The sequence below is a fragment of the Hyla sarda genome, unplaced genomic scaffold, assembly GCF_029499605.1.
Source record: "Hyla sarda isolate aHylSar1 unplaced genomic scaffold, aHylSar1.hap1 scaffold_624, whole genome shotgun sequence".
Lineage (NCBI taxonomy): Eukaryota > Metazoa > Chordata > Amphibia > Anura > Hylidae > Hyla > Hyla sarda.
Window position 1 is genome coordinate 12,600 of NW_026610639.1, and position 14,973 is coordinate 27,572.

The 14,973-nt window shown below is 43.0% G+C and overlaps 3 non-coding genes and 2 pseudogenes across 3 annotated transcripts; all 5 read right to left on the bottom strand.

Moving 5' to 3' along the window:
* Positions 1-1,671: 1,671 nt before the first annotated feature.
* On the bottom strand, positions 1,672-1,862 carry LOC130341709 (U2 spliceosomal RNA). Its single transcript, XR_008881496.1, has one exon. It is a non-coding gene; the product is annotated as a U2 spliceosomal RNA (small nuclear RNA).
* Positions 1,863-2,604: 742 nt separating this feature from the next.
* LOC130341715 (U2 spliceosomal RNA) lies at positions 2,605-2,714 on the bottom strand (annotated as a pseudogene).
* Positions 2,715-4,797: 2,083 nt separating this feature from the next.
* LOC130341699 (U2 spliceosomal RNA) lies at positions 4,798-4,983 on the bottom strand. Its single transcript, XR_008881489.1, has one exon. It is a non-coding gene; the product is annotated as a U2 spliceosomal RNA (small nuclear RNA).
* A 5,038-nt stretch (positions 4,984-10,021) lies between these two features.
* Positions 10,022-10,154, bottom strand: LOC130341722 (U2 spliceosomal RNA; annotated as a pseudogene).
* Positions 10,155-12,234: 2,080 nt separating this feature from the next.
* Positions 12,235-12,429, bottom strand: LOC130341710 (U2 spliceosomal RNA). Its single transcript, XR_008881497.1, has one exon. It is a non-coding gene; the product is annotated as a U2 spliceosomal RNA (small nuclear RNA).
* Positions 12,430-14,973: the final 2,544 nt, after the last annotated feature.

The following is a 14,973-nucleotide window of genomic DNA, read 5'->3' on the forward strand; positions in this document are numbered from 1 at the left end:
GGACTTACCTGTGTGGGTTAAATCCGGGTTATTTGACAACCTATGGCGGTGATGGTTCTGCTCAGGCAGAGCAGTGCTGATGCTCCTCATAAAGCTGTCGCTGCTGTGAAGGTTCTAGGTGACATCACAAATCCCTATGGTTACATACACAACAAAGCTGGGTTGTTGTTGTTTACACTCTGCAAGGCCTGTGGAAGTCAGTGACATCATAGCACTGTAGTTCTGAGGGTTCTAGATGGATGCAACAATCTCCTGTTGCTTCTATGAAGGCCATAATAGACGACATCACCAAACAGCTCCATAGTCACATACACAGCAAAGGAGAGATGTTGTTTACACCTAGTGATGTCAGTGGTATTGAGTGACATCACAGCACAGTGCTAAGGCTCCTGGGCCTGGACACAGCAGCGGCTGCAATATCTCAACGGAGAATACGTTTATATATATGTGTGTGTGTGCGCGTATATATATATATATATATATATATATATATATATATATATATTTCTCCGCCGAAATCACTTTTAAACCCATTTCCACCTTTTTTTCCCTTCTCTTCCTCTTACTTTTTTTTCACGTTTTTTTACGTTTTTCTCCTTTTCGCCTCTTTTCTGGGCGTATTATTCTTCTTTTTCTTCTTTTTTTTCGTCTAATGCATACCCCATCAGTGCAGCAATGCTTATTCAATACCGCCAGCAGATGGAGACACTGGGGGATAATTTTCTAAGGATTTATACTGATTTTTCCTGTCTGAATTTGTCGCACAGAAAGTTGCAGGCCAAATATGTGTGACATTTCTGCGACTTTAGCTTCTAGAGCATTTTTACAACATTATACATAGGTGCTGAATACATAAAAAGCGACTGTTCAGCGACAGACAAGTCGCATCGGCTGAAAGTAGGCCAGAATGTCAGTCCATGTTGGAGCAGGTTTAGATACAGTCTAAAGTATAGATCTCAAAGTCTGTGCACAGAATTTAGCAAGGGCCTCGCACCTTCTGATGCATCAGGTAGGTGCACAATAGCATAGCCTAACCCTCTGTACTTTGGTCTATATTGATGCGGGACATAGACAGCCAGCTGATGACCAATCCATTAGTGCAATGGATGGCTGGAAGCATTTGTCTTTGCCTTTGCAATACCACAGAAGCAATGCATGGTCAATGTACAGCAATGACACACCTGTGTGAACAGCCAGGAGACCCCCCCCCCCCCATGTTATGTTACATAGTTACATAGTTAGTACGGTCGAAAAAAGACATATGTCCATCAAGTTCAACCAGGGAATTAAGGGGTAGGGGTGTGGCGCGATATTGGGGAAGGGATGAGATTTTATATTTCTTCATAAGCATTAATCTTATTTTGTCAATTAGGAACATTCAGCACCCACCCGCTATCAAGGCAGCTGCCTATCATGTCATGCCCTACCTGCACAGGTGTGCTGGCTACTCAAATGATCCAATTAAGGAGGCCATTTAGTCAGCAGCAGCAGAAGTCCTGTGCCTGGACGCTCCAACAGCGGCCAGACACAAGCAGAAGCAGCAGAAGCAGCAGCAGCAGCACCACCTTTTGTTTTTTGGCTGCAGCAGCAAGGCCCACAGGGCTGGCTAGCTGGCTAGCCAGCAAGCAGGTAGCAATGAAAGTAGGAATCTTTCTTTTTAACCCTGTAAGGGGGGGGTGCACTGTACCCGAAGATACTGCCATATCGGGTCAATGCATAGGGCGACGGAAGCAAGCTTCGAAATCGGCCCCCGTTCTCAAAAATCCATTTAATATATGGTCCCCAGATAGGGGACGTATCAGATATTAAACTGATAAGAACAGATTTTTTTTTTTTTTTTTTTTTTTTTATCTAAAGCCGAGGAACGTGCTTTCGATTCACCCAAAGTGCAAGAAAAAGTGCAAACGTGTTACACTAAAAAAACGTGCACAAAGGATGCGGTCTATCGCAAGCCCTTCTCCGATAGGAGAGAGGCCCCCCAACAAACCTTACCCTTCGCCTCCGGACCAAAAGGTACCTGCGAGGTTCCAGGTTCGATGTCCCTTTTCGCCGAAGCTACTAGGGGACCACAAATGCTCCCGGCATCCCCCTTGGCGTTAGCCAAGGTATCTGCCCGCAGAGCCGATTACGGTAGGTACCCTGCGAAGCAGGAGTACCCGGGGTGTTTGCAGGGAGGTGCGGAACCTAATGGCCACACACACCTCCCCTAGACCGCCAGGAGGGACACCCAGAAGGGCTACCGCATCCTGACAAATCCTGTGAACACACAACACGCAAAAAGTGACACAGTGAGACAAAAAATAAATAAATAAGTGAATGTGTGCAGATATACTGCCCGGACATCCGGCCGGATCTATAAAAATTTCTCTGATCCTAGCCAGAAGGCCGGGAATCAAGAGGTGAGTGCCACAAGGTGAAGAGATTATGGTGCCCGTGCTTCAACTCAGTGAGCCTATTCTCCCAGTGAGTTTCGGCACCTCGGGGTCACCACTCCCCGAGGCACAAAAGTACCTCGGCTCTAGACCCTCTCAGCCTCATGGCGAGACCCGGAGGGAACAGGTCACATCGGGGCAGCCGTCGAGCTGATTCCTCAGAACCAGCCCCGGAAAGCCCTGGTACACCTGCATCCTCCATGCAGAACCCATCCCCACCAGCATGAAAACTGATAAGAACAGATACTACACTTGATCTTAGCCAAAAGGCCGAGAAGCGATAACCGTGAAAGGGGCGGGCCCAACAAGGTCCCCTTCATGGGCACTATCACTGCTTGCTGTCAGGGAGGCTGCCAGACAATTTTCCATGCACACTCTGGGCTGGGGGGCAGTCAACCACCAGTACACACAGCAGAACCTAAACCCATACCATTATTGCTAAGCAGCAAGACAATGGCCCATTGCACTCCCACGGGGCCTTTTTAAATGCAATCCATAACCCGGATTTGCCAGGAACCCTTCTTACTCCTCCTACTTGCATGTGACACTGGGCTTAGGATCTGCATAGGAAACACACACACAAGCACACACCTACCTTTGTTGCCTGCAGATGCCTCCTTGGCTGTCCCCAAACGGTATCAAACCAACACCCACGGGAAGCTGTAAGCATAGAGGACATGCCTGCACCCCATTGGACTTACCTGTGTGGGTTAAATCCGGGTTATTTGACAACCTATGGCGGTGATGGTTCTGCTCAGGCAGAGCAGTGCTGATGCTCCTCATAAAGCTGTCGCTGCTGTGAAGGTTCTAGGTGACATCACAAATCCCTATGGTTACATACACAACAAAGCTGGGTTGTTGTTGTTTACACTCTGCAAGGCCTGTGGAAGTCAGTGACATCATAGCACTGTAGTTCTGAGGGTTCTAGATGGATGCAACAATCTCCTGTTGCTTCTATGAAGGCCATAATAGACGACATCACCAAACAGCTCCATAGTCACATACACAGCAAAGGAGAGATGTTGTTTACACCTAGTGATGTCAGTGGTATTGAGTGACATCACAGCACAGTGCTAAGGCTCCTGGGCCTGGACACAGCAGCGGCTGCAATATCTCAACGGAGAATACGTTTATATATATGTGTGTGTGTGCGCGTATATATATATATATATATATATATATATATATATATATATATATTTCTCCGCCGAAATCACTTTTAAACCCATTTCCACCTTTTTTTCCCTTCTCTTCCTCTTACTTTTTTTTCACGTTTTTTTACGTTTTTCTCCTTTTCGCCTCTTTTCTGGGCGTATTATTCTTCTTTTTCTTCTTTTTTTTCGTCTAATGCATACCCCATCAGTGCAGCAATGCTTATTCAATACCGCCAGCAGATGGAGACACTGGGGGATAATTTTCTAAGGATTTATACTGATTTTTCCTGTCTGAATTTGTCGCACAGAAAGTTGCAGGCCAAATATGTGTGACATTTCTGCGACTTTAGCTTCTAGAGCATTTTTACAACATTATACATAGGTGCTGAATACATAAAAAGCGACTGTTCAGCGACAGACAAGTCGCATCGGCTGAAAGTAGGCCAGAATGTCAGTCCATGTTGGAGCAGGTTTAGATACAGTCTAAAGTATAGATCTCAAAGTCTGTGCACAGAATTTAGCAAGGGCCTCGCACCTTCTGATGCATCAGGTAGGTGCACAATAGCATAGCCTAACCCTCTGTACTTTGGTCTATATTGATGCGGGACATAGACAGCCAGCTGATGACCAATCCATTAGTGCAATGGATGGCTGGAAGCATTTGTCTTTGCCTTTGCAATACCACAGAAGCAATGCATGGTCAATGTACAGCAATGACACACCTGTGTGAACAGCCAGGAGACCCCCCCCCCCCATGTTATGTTACATAGTTACATAGTTAGTACGGTCGAAAAAAGACATATGTCCATCAAGTTCAACCAGGGAATTAAGGGGTAGGGGTGTGGCGCGATATTGGGGAAGGGATGAGATTTTATATTTCTTCATAAGCATTAATCTTATTTTGTCAATTAGGAACATTCAGCACCCACCCGCTATCAAGGCAGCTGCCTATCATGTCATGCCCTACCTGCACAGGTGTGCTGGCTACTCAAATGATCCAATTAAGGAGGCCATTTAGTCAGCAGCAGCAGAAGTCCTGTGCCTGGACGCTCCAACAGCGGCCAGACACAAGCAGAAGCAGCAGAAGCAGCAGCAGCAGCACCACCTTTTGTTTTTTGGCTGCAGCAGCAAGGCCCACAGGGCTGGCTAGCTGGCTAGCCAGCAAGCAGGTAGCAATGAAAGTAGGAATCTTTCTTTTTAACCCTGTAAGGGGGTGGTGCACTGTACCCGAAGATACTGCCATATCGGGTCAATGCATAGGGCGACGGAAGCAAGCTTCGAAATCGGCCCCCGTTCTCAAAAATCCATTTAATATATGGTCCCCAGATAGGGGACGTATCAGATATTAAACTGATAAGAACAGATTTTAACTTGACTACCCTTACGGGGGCAACTTTATTAAAAATTAAATAATGTTAACAAAGTTGTGCAAATATGTCAATAAATACAGTTACATATAAATAACATATTTACAACATATTAAAACATAAAATGGGCACTTGGTGGCTTTACAAGATAGAATTCCATTCTTTTAAAAACCATTTTCTAGATAAAAGCGGAAATCTCTTCTTGTCTAAAAGATAGTACTGGTACATTTCATAAAAACAGATAGATAAAATGTCCTTCACAGATAAAACCTCATGCTTGAACAATAAAATATTCCTGGCCTTCCACAGAGCTGCCTTCACACAGTTTATGATCTTCCATGCAATAGTCTCTTGAGTCCGTGTTGGGCATTCCAGGCAACCATAAAAAACCACTGCAATATTTAAGTCTTTTAGTCCAGTTATCCTTTTTACCAGAGGGAGTATCTTTGTCCATATTTTCTGCGAGTAAAAACAAGTCCATATTAGATGGTGCACGGTCTCCTCTTGGCGGCATCCCTCCCTCGGGCAGGTTGCAGAGTTGGATAATCCTCTTCGGTGCTGGAATGCCCGGCATGGAAGACACTCGTGTGCGCAGCTCCAGGCCAGGTCCTTCTGTGAATTAAAAAGATAATTAATACTCAACATCTTCCAAATCTGTATACACTTCTGTTCGTTAAAATTTTTGATGGGAGTCACGGTACTGGTTTCTTTTATTTCCTTTAGTAGTTTTTTGCTATTGCACAGATCCTGAACACTTTTACCTTTAAAATTATATAAGTTTAAAATTTTTCCTAAAATCATGTATTGAGGGGGTAAATTCAAAGAATAAGGGCAACTTAAAACTGTAGAAAACCAGCCGTTCCTCCGCATAAAATAACCAGTATTAAAACGAACAAAATAAGACCAGTAGCTATCTTTAAAAACAGTAGTAAAACACATGCTAAAAAACTTTATTAAAAGGAAAGCTTTAAAATCTGGAAAATCCTTACCGCCCCTGGAGTTCGGTTTTATCACAATTTGTCTCTTTAATTTTTCGCTCTTAGAACTCCAAAAGAAAGTAAAACAAGCTTTTGTTATTTTCTTTAGAACCATTTCGGGGGGTGGGAAAACCAGACTTAAATACAATAAAATAGGTAAAAGCACCATTTTTGTAATTAAAACCTTCCCTTCCATTGTAAGTTCTCGCATGTTCCACATACATATTTTCTTATTTATTTTTTGAGCCACCAAGTCCCAGCTATTAAAACCATTATTAGACTCGTCAAAGGAGACACCTAAAATCTGCACCGACTCAGACACAGGGACGGGCACATCATACAAAGGCATTCCGCCTATGTTTAAAATGTTACTTTTGTTAAAATTGACTTTAAAACCGGAGGCACAATTAAAATATTGAATCTGTTTTAGCGTCTTCTGAAGCGATGGGGTGTCCCTGCAAAACACCGCAACATCGTCCATGTACCCCACTACCTTCGCCTCTAGTCCCCCTCCTCCTGGCAGGGGGACTCCATGGATCTGCTTATCCTTTCGTATTGTACATAAAAGAGGCTCTATTGCGCAAATGAAGAGTAGTGGGGACAAGGGACACCCCTGCTTCACTCCGGAATTTAAAATCACGCCCTGTGTCTTAAAACCATTTACTAAAATTTCACTAGTACAGTTATCATAAAAAGCTCTAAGAGACAATAAAAAGCCATCAGGTATACCCATTTTCTCTAAAACCTTAAAAAGATAAAAATGCGACACCCTGTCGAAAGCTTTTTCAAAATCTATGGATAAAACCGCCAGCTTTCCTTTTCTTAATTTGGTGTCGCTAATTACATCCTTTAAAAGGTTTAGGTTCTCCCATAGACTCCTCCCAGGCACCCCACAGACTTGGTTTGTATGAATTATTTTATGGATTACGTTCTTTAAGCGGTTAGCACACAGTTTCGCCATTATTTTATAGTCGCAGTTCAGAAGGGTGATTGGTCTCCAGTTTTTTAGTTCCGACCGGTCTCCCTTTTTGAATAGCAGGGAGACATCACCCTTCTTCCATGAGCCTGGGAGGATTTTAGACTTAAAGACTTCAGTAAAAAGGGAGAACAAATCTTCTTTTAAAATACCATAAAAAGTAACATAAAATTCAATGGGTATACCATCCGGCCCAGGCACTTTACCTGTTTTAAAACTCTTGACGGTCTCTAAAATCTCCTGCTCTGAAATATTCTGCAATAAAAAAGACTGTGAGACAGGATCTAAAAAATTGGTGATCTCCTTTAACGAGTCATTCATAAAACATTCATCAATGTGTTTTACATTAAAAAGATCCGCATAAAACTCTTGCACCTTTTTTAAAATACCCTGTACATCATTCACTCCTTCAATGTTTTCTATTAACCTTCTATTTTCATGTATTTTCTTAAAAAAATACCTGGAGCAGGTCTCGTTTTCCTCAAGATGCTGTATTCGAGACCTAAAGATAATTTCTTTTCCTTTCTGCTCCAGGCACTTAGTTATTTCTTTTTTAAGATCATGTACCTCCTTCTCCACCTCCATCCCATGTGCTCTGAATTTGTACAGGGTTTGCAGACGAGTATTTAGGATATTATAAAATTCACGTTTTTCTTTAGCTTTCCTAACCCCAACACGGATAAAAAATTCTTTTATTTTTAGTTTCATTTTTTCCCACCAGATACTGGTGGGAGTGTTGGGGTCTTTTACTCGTCTGCATTCCTTGTAAAAGGTGATAAAATCTGATAAAACCTGCGGATCTTCTAAAAGGGACACGTTTAACTTCCAGGCATTCCTACCAGTTCTCCTTTTAAAATCACTTTTAACTTTAAAATACAATAATTTATGGTCAGAAAAAACATTGGTAAAAAGATCACAGTTAAAAGGCAGTACTTGATAAGAACAAAAAATAAAATCTATCCTGGAGCTACAGCTTGCATTGCTCCAGGTAACACCGTCTTCCTCTGGTACGTTAAAATTACATTTTTTAAAAACATCAGTGAGATTAAAATCTAAAATCAAGTTTTTTAACATAAAAGACGTCTTATCATAGTTCCTACTCACTGCGTTCGAAAAACGGCGTTCTCCCCTTAAAATACAATTAAAATCACCTGATAAAACAAGAGGACTAGAATTGTTAATAAAAAGGGGTAAAATCTCCAACATTTTTATTCTTTCATTCTTATCAGGAGAACCATAAAAATTTAAAAACTGCCATTTAATACCATTAATAAAAGCGCTGACCAATAAAATTCTGCCTGGTAAAATTTCGTTAAAACTCTCAATTAAAACGTTCCCTTTAAAAAGTATGGCGACCCCTGCTGATCTGGACTCATTTGATCCAGACCAGACTGATGGACCGTGCACCCAATCATCTTCATATTCTTTATAATTTAATCTGTGCGGGATGCCACATTCCTGCAGGAAAAGGACGGAAGCAGCAAAAACCGACAAGTAATTAAATAGGGCAACCCTTCTTACTCTGGCGCTCACACTTCTCACGTTCAAGGACAGACCGGACAACTCAGCCATGGGAATGTACAAGAAAACGTCTTACACCTCTGATTCCCCCTCCGAAGCCTCATACCCCCCAAAATCTGACTCAACTGTACGCATAGAGGAGGCAGGAGAGGAGGCACCATCACTCAGCCGACCCCCCTCCTCCATCATGATTGAGGCATAGTTGTTCTCGGGCATCCTGGCAATCAGGGCTCCAGACTCATTGGGTTCTTCCACCTCTTGCCCCTCCATAGGGGTCGGGTGTTCACTTAGCTCCGTCTCTGGTACCTCAGAGACGGTCACCCCTGAAACCTCCTCCTGGCAGGGAGGAGGGGGGGTATCCCCTATGGGGACCTGTGGAGGAACGTCACTTGGGTTCCCTGCATCCGCAGGTACTTCCATCGGCTCCCCCTGGACCGCCTCCGAATAGAGTCTTCTGGAGCCCCTCCGCCTTTTAACCTTCACCTCTCCACCCGGATCATCGCTCTCAGGGGGACCCTGAGCCAGAGGTTGCTGAGGAGCGGATTCGGCCGCCGTCCGCTCCTCTCTTAACCCAGCATGCTCCTGGGGGCCAGTTTTTTCACCACTTGCACGTTTTTTGGCCATCCTCTGCTCTTTAGGGTCCCCTCCTTTTGCCTGAGGGGGGTCTTTCTCCTTCTCCATCTCACCGCTTACCTCTTGTGGGGGGGTAATCACTGGCTCTGCTTGCCTCGGCTGATGTCCCGGTTGCTGTCCTTGCTGCCTCCAGGGTTGCCACTGCTGCTCCGTCCTATGTCTGTGGGGACAAGAGGAGAAAAGGTGACCGAATTGTTGACAGAAATTGCACCTCCCTCCTCTTGTGCATTTCTCTGTCTCGTGCTGTGTGCTACCACATTTTTTGCATGTACTTTCACAGTTTTCTTTTGTGTGTCCATATCTGTGACACTTCCTGCAGTAGCTTGGCATCCCCGCATAAAAGAGGTCGCCACACATATTATTTATTTTAAAACGAGCTGGTGGTAGTTGTATTCCCCCTGGCAATCTGTCATCTTTTTCGCATGTAACCTGAAATCTCCACTTAGATGTCCAGATGCCACAGCTGTTCATGATTTTTCCTCTGCACTCAACCTTACTAAAATAGACTTGTAAAAACAACTCAACATCGTGTAGGTTGGCGAAAGGGGAATACATCTTTACTACCACCAGCTTAATATCGTCTAGAACGTGCTCAATAATCCGGACACCCTGAAGCTTTTTGTCTTTACTCGCAGCAGCTCTGGTAACAAAATCTCTGTGGATGCCATTTTGTGTGAACGTCACATCAAAAATTTTACGCTTCGGGTAGTCCTGGATTGCCAATATCTCGCCCTTCTGTATTCCGAAAACTCCTCCGAGCACGTCCTCTACTACGAATTTCAAATCGTCCGCCCTTTTGGTATCATCCGTGAGAATGACTCTCACGGTGTTTTTGATCCTTGCGTATGCCGGCACAGAACCTGGATCCGGATCATCATCCATGGTTCTAACCTCTCTCCACCCGAAGGTCTTGAGAGGCGATCGCTACTCGTTACCCTGGGACTAGGCCCTCTCCCCAATAGCAACAAGTGGGTGAAGCCCAGGCAATAAACCTGGGCGATCCCACAAGGCCGAGGAGAGGGGTACCCGAGTACCTTCTGACCAGATCTCCTGTATTACTACACTTGATCTTAGCCAAAAGGCCGAGAAGCGATAACCGTGAAAGGGGCGGGCCCAACAAGGTCCCCTTCATGGGCACTATCACTGCTTGCTGTCAGGGAGGCTGCCAGACAATTTTCCATGCACACTCTGGGCTGGGGGGCAGTCAACCACCAGTACACACAGCAGAACCTAAACCCATACCATTATTGCTAAGCAGCAAGACAGGGGCCCATTGCACTCCCACGGGGCCTTTTTAAATGCAATCCATAACCCGGATTTGCCAGGAACCCTTCTTACTCCTCCTACTTGCATGTGACACTGGGCTTAGGATCTGCATAGGAAACACACACACAAGCACACACCTACCTTTGTTGCCTGCAGATGCCTCCTTGGCTGTCCCCAAACGGTATCAAACCAACACCCACGGGAAGCTGTAAGCATAGAGGACATGCCTGCACCCCATTGGACTTACCTGTGTGGGTTAAATCCGGGTTATTTGACAACCTATGGCGGTGATGGTTCTGCTCAGGCAGAGCAGTGCTGATGCTCCTCATAAAGCTGTCGCTGCTGTGAAGGTTCTAGGTGACATCACAAATCCCTATGGTTACATACACAACAAAGCTGGGTTGTTGTTGTTTACACTCTGCAAGGCCTGTGGAAGTCAGTGACATCATAGCACTGTAGTTCTGAGGGTTCTAGATGGATGCAACAATCTCCTGTTGCTTCTATGAAGGCCATAATAGACGACATCACCAAACAGCTCCATAGTCACATACACAGCAAAGGAGAGATGTTGTTTACACCTAGTGATGTCAGTGGTATTGAGTGACATCACAGCACAGTGCTAAGGCTCCTGGGCCTGGACACAGCAGCGGCTGCAATATCTCAACGGAGAATACGTTTATATATATGTGTGTGTGTGCGCGTATATATATATATATATATATATATATATATATATATATATTCTCCGCCGAAATCACTTTTAAACCCATTTCCACCTTTTTTTCCCTTCTCTTCCTCTTACTTTTTTTTCACGTTTTTTTACGTTTTTCTCCTTTTCGCCTCTTTTCTGGGCGTATTATTCTTCTTTTTCTTCTTTTTTTTCGTCTAATGCATACCCCATCAGTGCAGCAATGCTTATTCAATACCGCCAGCCAGATGGAGACACTGGGGGATAATTTTCTAAGGATTTATACTGATTTTTCCTGTCTGAATTTGTCGCACAGAAAGTTGCAGGCCAAATATGTGTGACATTTCTGCGACTTTAGCTTCTAGAGCATTTTTACAACATTATACATAGGTGCTGAATACATAAAAAGCGACTGTTCAGCGACAGACAAGTCGCATCGGCTGAAAGTAGGCCAGAATGTCAGTCCATGTTGGAGCAGGTTTAGATACAGTCTAAAGTATAGATCTCAAAGTCTGTGCACAGAATTTAGCAAGGGCCTCGCACCTTCTGATGCATCAGGTAGGTGCACAATAGCATAGCCTAACCCTCTGTACTTTGGTCTATATTGATGCGGGACATAGACAGCCAGCTGATGACCAATCCATTAGTGCAATGGATGGCTGGAAGCATTTGTCTTTGCCTTTGCAATACCACAGAAGCAATGCATGGTCAATGTACAGCAATGACACACCTGTGTGAACAGCCAGGAGACCCCCCCCCCCCCATGTTATGTTACATAGTTACATAGTTAGTACGGTCGAAAAAAGACATATGTCCATCAAGTTCAACCAGGGAATTAAGGGGTAGGGGTGTGGCGCGATATTGGGGAAGGGATGAGATTTTATATTTCTTCATAAGCATTAATCTTATTTTGTCAATTAGGAACATTCAGCACCCACCCGCTATCAAGGCAGCTGCCTATCATGTCATGCCCTACCTGCACAGGTGTGCTGGCTACTCAAATGATCCAATTAAGGAGGCCATTTAGTCAGCAGCAGCAGAAGTCCTGTGCCTGGACGCTCCAACAGCGGCCAGACACAAGCAGAAGCAGCAGAAGCAGCAGCAGCAGCACCACCTTTTGTTTTTTGGCTGCAGCAGCAAGGCCCACAGGGCTGGCTAGCTGGCTAGCCAGCAAGCAGGTAGCAATGAAAGTAGGAATCTTTCTTTTTAACCCTGTAAGGGGGTGGTGCACTGTACCCGAAGATACTGCCATATCGGGTCAATGCATAGGGCGACGGAAGCAAGCTTCGAAATCGGCCCCCGTTCTCAAAAATCCATTTAATATATGGTCCCCAGATAGGGGACGTATCAGATATTAAACTGATAAGAACAGATTTTTTTTTTTTTTTTTTTTTTTTTCCTCAGTTACAGACTATTGTTTGGACGATCATCAGGTCACCTACCAAGACTCGTCACTTAAAACAATATCTGAAAAAACATCATACGGAAAAAACTAACTAAGGGAACCGAGTGCCAAGAAAAAGTGACCAAACAACAAAACAAAAAAACATGTCAAAAACAATCACAGAAATTGGTCAAAAACTTACAGCTTTCTCCTTTACGTACTTCTTATAAATTTTTCCATCGTGTATGCATCCAGATTTTCTCCGCTTCTTCTTCACCAATTCTCTTTTTGTCCAGTAGAAAGATAGTAAAAATCCTTCCTAAAAACAATCTTTTCAATTCCCTCGGAGAAATAACAACATTTTTAAAAACAAGCAAATTGCGTGAGTCCCATAAAACCTCTTTAAAAACAGAAAAAAGAATCCAATTAGTACGTGTATCTTCCTTTTTACTAAGATCTTGACCAATAAAAACTTTCTCAAAAGAAAAACTGTTATATCCAGTGAGTTGGATTAAAAACTTCTTTAAAAACATAAAAAATTCTTTTGCATAAAAACAGTCCCAATAAAGGTGCACTAAGTCTTCTCTACCTCCACAACCCTCTCTTGGGCATCTGTCACTTATTCTCAAACCTCTTCCATTTAAAAAAGATCGGGTTGGGAGGCAGCCATGAAAGGACATCCAACTAACGTCTTTTTGTCTGTTTGATAGTCCAATAACTTTAAAAAACTTCCAAATCTTCACAGACTGAGCATTAGTGCAGAATGGTACTTCATATAATCTCTCATTTTTCCTTATTTCTTGTTCTATTTTCTTTTTATCAGGTTCACCTAAAGAGCTCAAACCAAATTGATCATTGAAAGACCTGAGGAGCACATAGAAGGTAGGTATCACATGTGCTATGGGTCTCCTCAAATCCCTCTCACACCAGCCCCATTTGGAAAACAACCATCCTGCAAGGTATTTACTCATGTCTGCCGCCCTATTATTGCACTGTATCAATTTAAAAATTAAAAGAAAATAGTGCACCTTTAAAAACAGATCAATGTTTGGAAAGTTATATCCGCCCAAATTCATACTCTTCATCACTTCTTCTCTTCTCATTTTCTCCATCTTAGACCCCCAGAAGAACACAAAAAGCTTCCTTGTGACTCTCCTAGTCCATAACTTCCCTGGAGGAAGCACCATAGCCGTATACAAGAGAAGCGGTAGGATTACAGACTTAATGATAAGAACTTTCCCTTTAAGTGACAAGTTCCTTAACCTCCAGAAGGATAGCTTCTTCTCAATTTTACTGTCCAAATTCTCATAACTTTTCTTTCCTTTGAGGTCTTTATCAAATATCACTCCTAGCACTTCAATGTCTTCTTTTTCCTTAACACCATCCACTACTATATTCTCTTGGTTCCCAAAACTGCATAATTGGCACTTCCCCCAGTTCACATTCATCCCAGCCACACAACAAAAAATCCTCACATGCAAATTTACTCTGTTGAGATCTGCTTGGGATGTACAAGTAAAAACCACATCGTCCATATAACTTAAAACCTTTAACTTACTACCATCACTACCTGGAATAAAAACACCACTCACACATTTATCTTTCTGCACATTCTTCAACAGGCCCTCTATAACGCATATAAACAGAATTGGGGAGAGTGGGCATCCCTGTCTGACTCCAGACAAGACATTAAAAGCAGGCCCCACATGCCCATTTACTAAAATCTGACTTGTCACCCCATGATAAAAACTCATAATAACAGATAATAACTTTTCTGGAATACCTAAGTGTTTTAGAGCAATGAACATAAAATCATGTGCAACCTTATCATAAGCCTTTTCGAAATCTATGGACTCAACAAACAGTGCATTCTTGTTAAAGTTACTGTAATAAATAGAGTCTCTTAAAAGCAATAAATTATCTGTTATTTTTCTTTTCGGTACTGCACAAACTTGGTATTCTCCCACAAGGTGGTCCACTACATCACTCAGTCTATTAGCCACAATCTTAGCAATTATCTTGTAGTCACAATTTAATAAAGTTATAGGTCTCCAATTTTTAAGATCTCTGCCATCACCTTTTTTATGAATTAATGTTATGACCCCTTTCTTCATAGATTCAGCTAAAACACCTGAGTTAAAAACATATTGCACCACCCGTGTAAACTCTTTACTTAAAATATTCCAGAACGCGGAATAAAACTCAGCGGGGAGACCATCACAGCCTGGTGTCTTCCCTTTGGCCATCTTATCCAGGGCCTGCTTGATCTCCCCTTCACTAACATCATCAATCAAAAAATCTACTTTTTCAACAGGAACATTATTCTCCAAAATATTACAATAATCATTCATCTCCGTCTCACTGGCTCTGCTCTTATTACTAAAGAGTGTCTCATAAAATCTGCCAATCTCCTTCACCATCTCCTCTCCAAAAACTTCCCCCGTAGGGGTAAAAACAGATTTAAAAACACCTTTAGCATTAAAACATTTTTTAAAGAAATACCGTGTACACTGCTCATTTTCTTCTAGGTGCTGCACTTTAGACTTATATACAATATTCCTTCCCTTTTCCAACA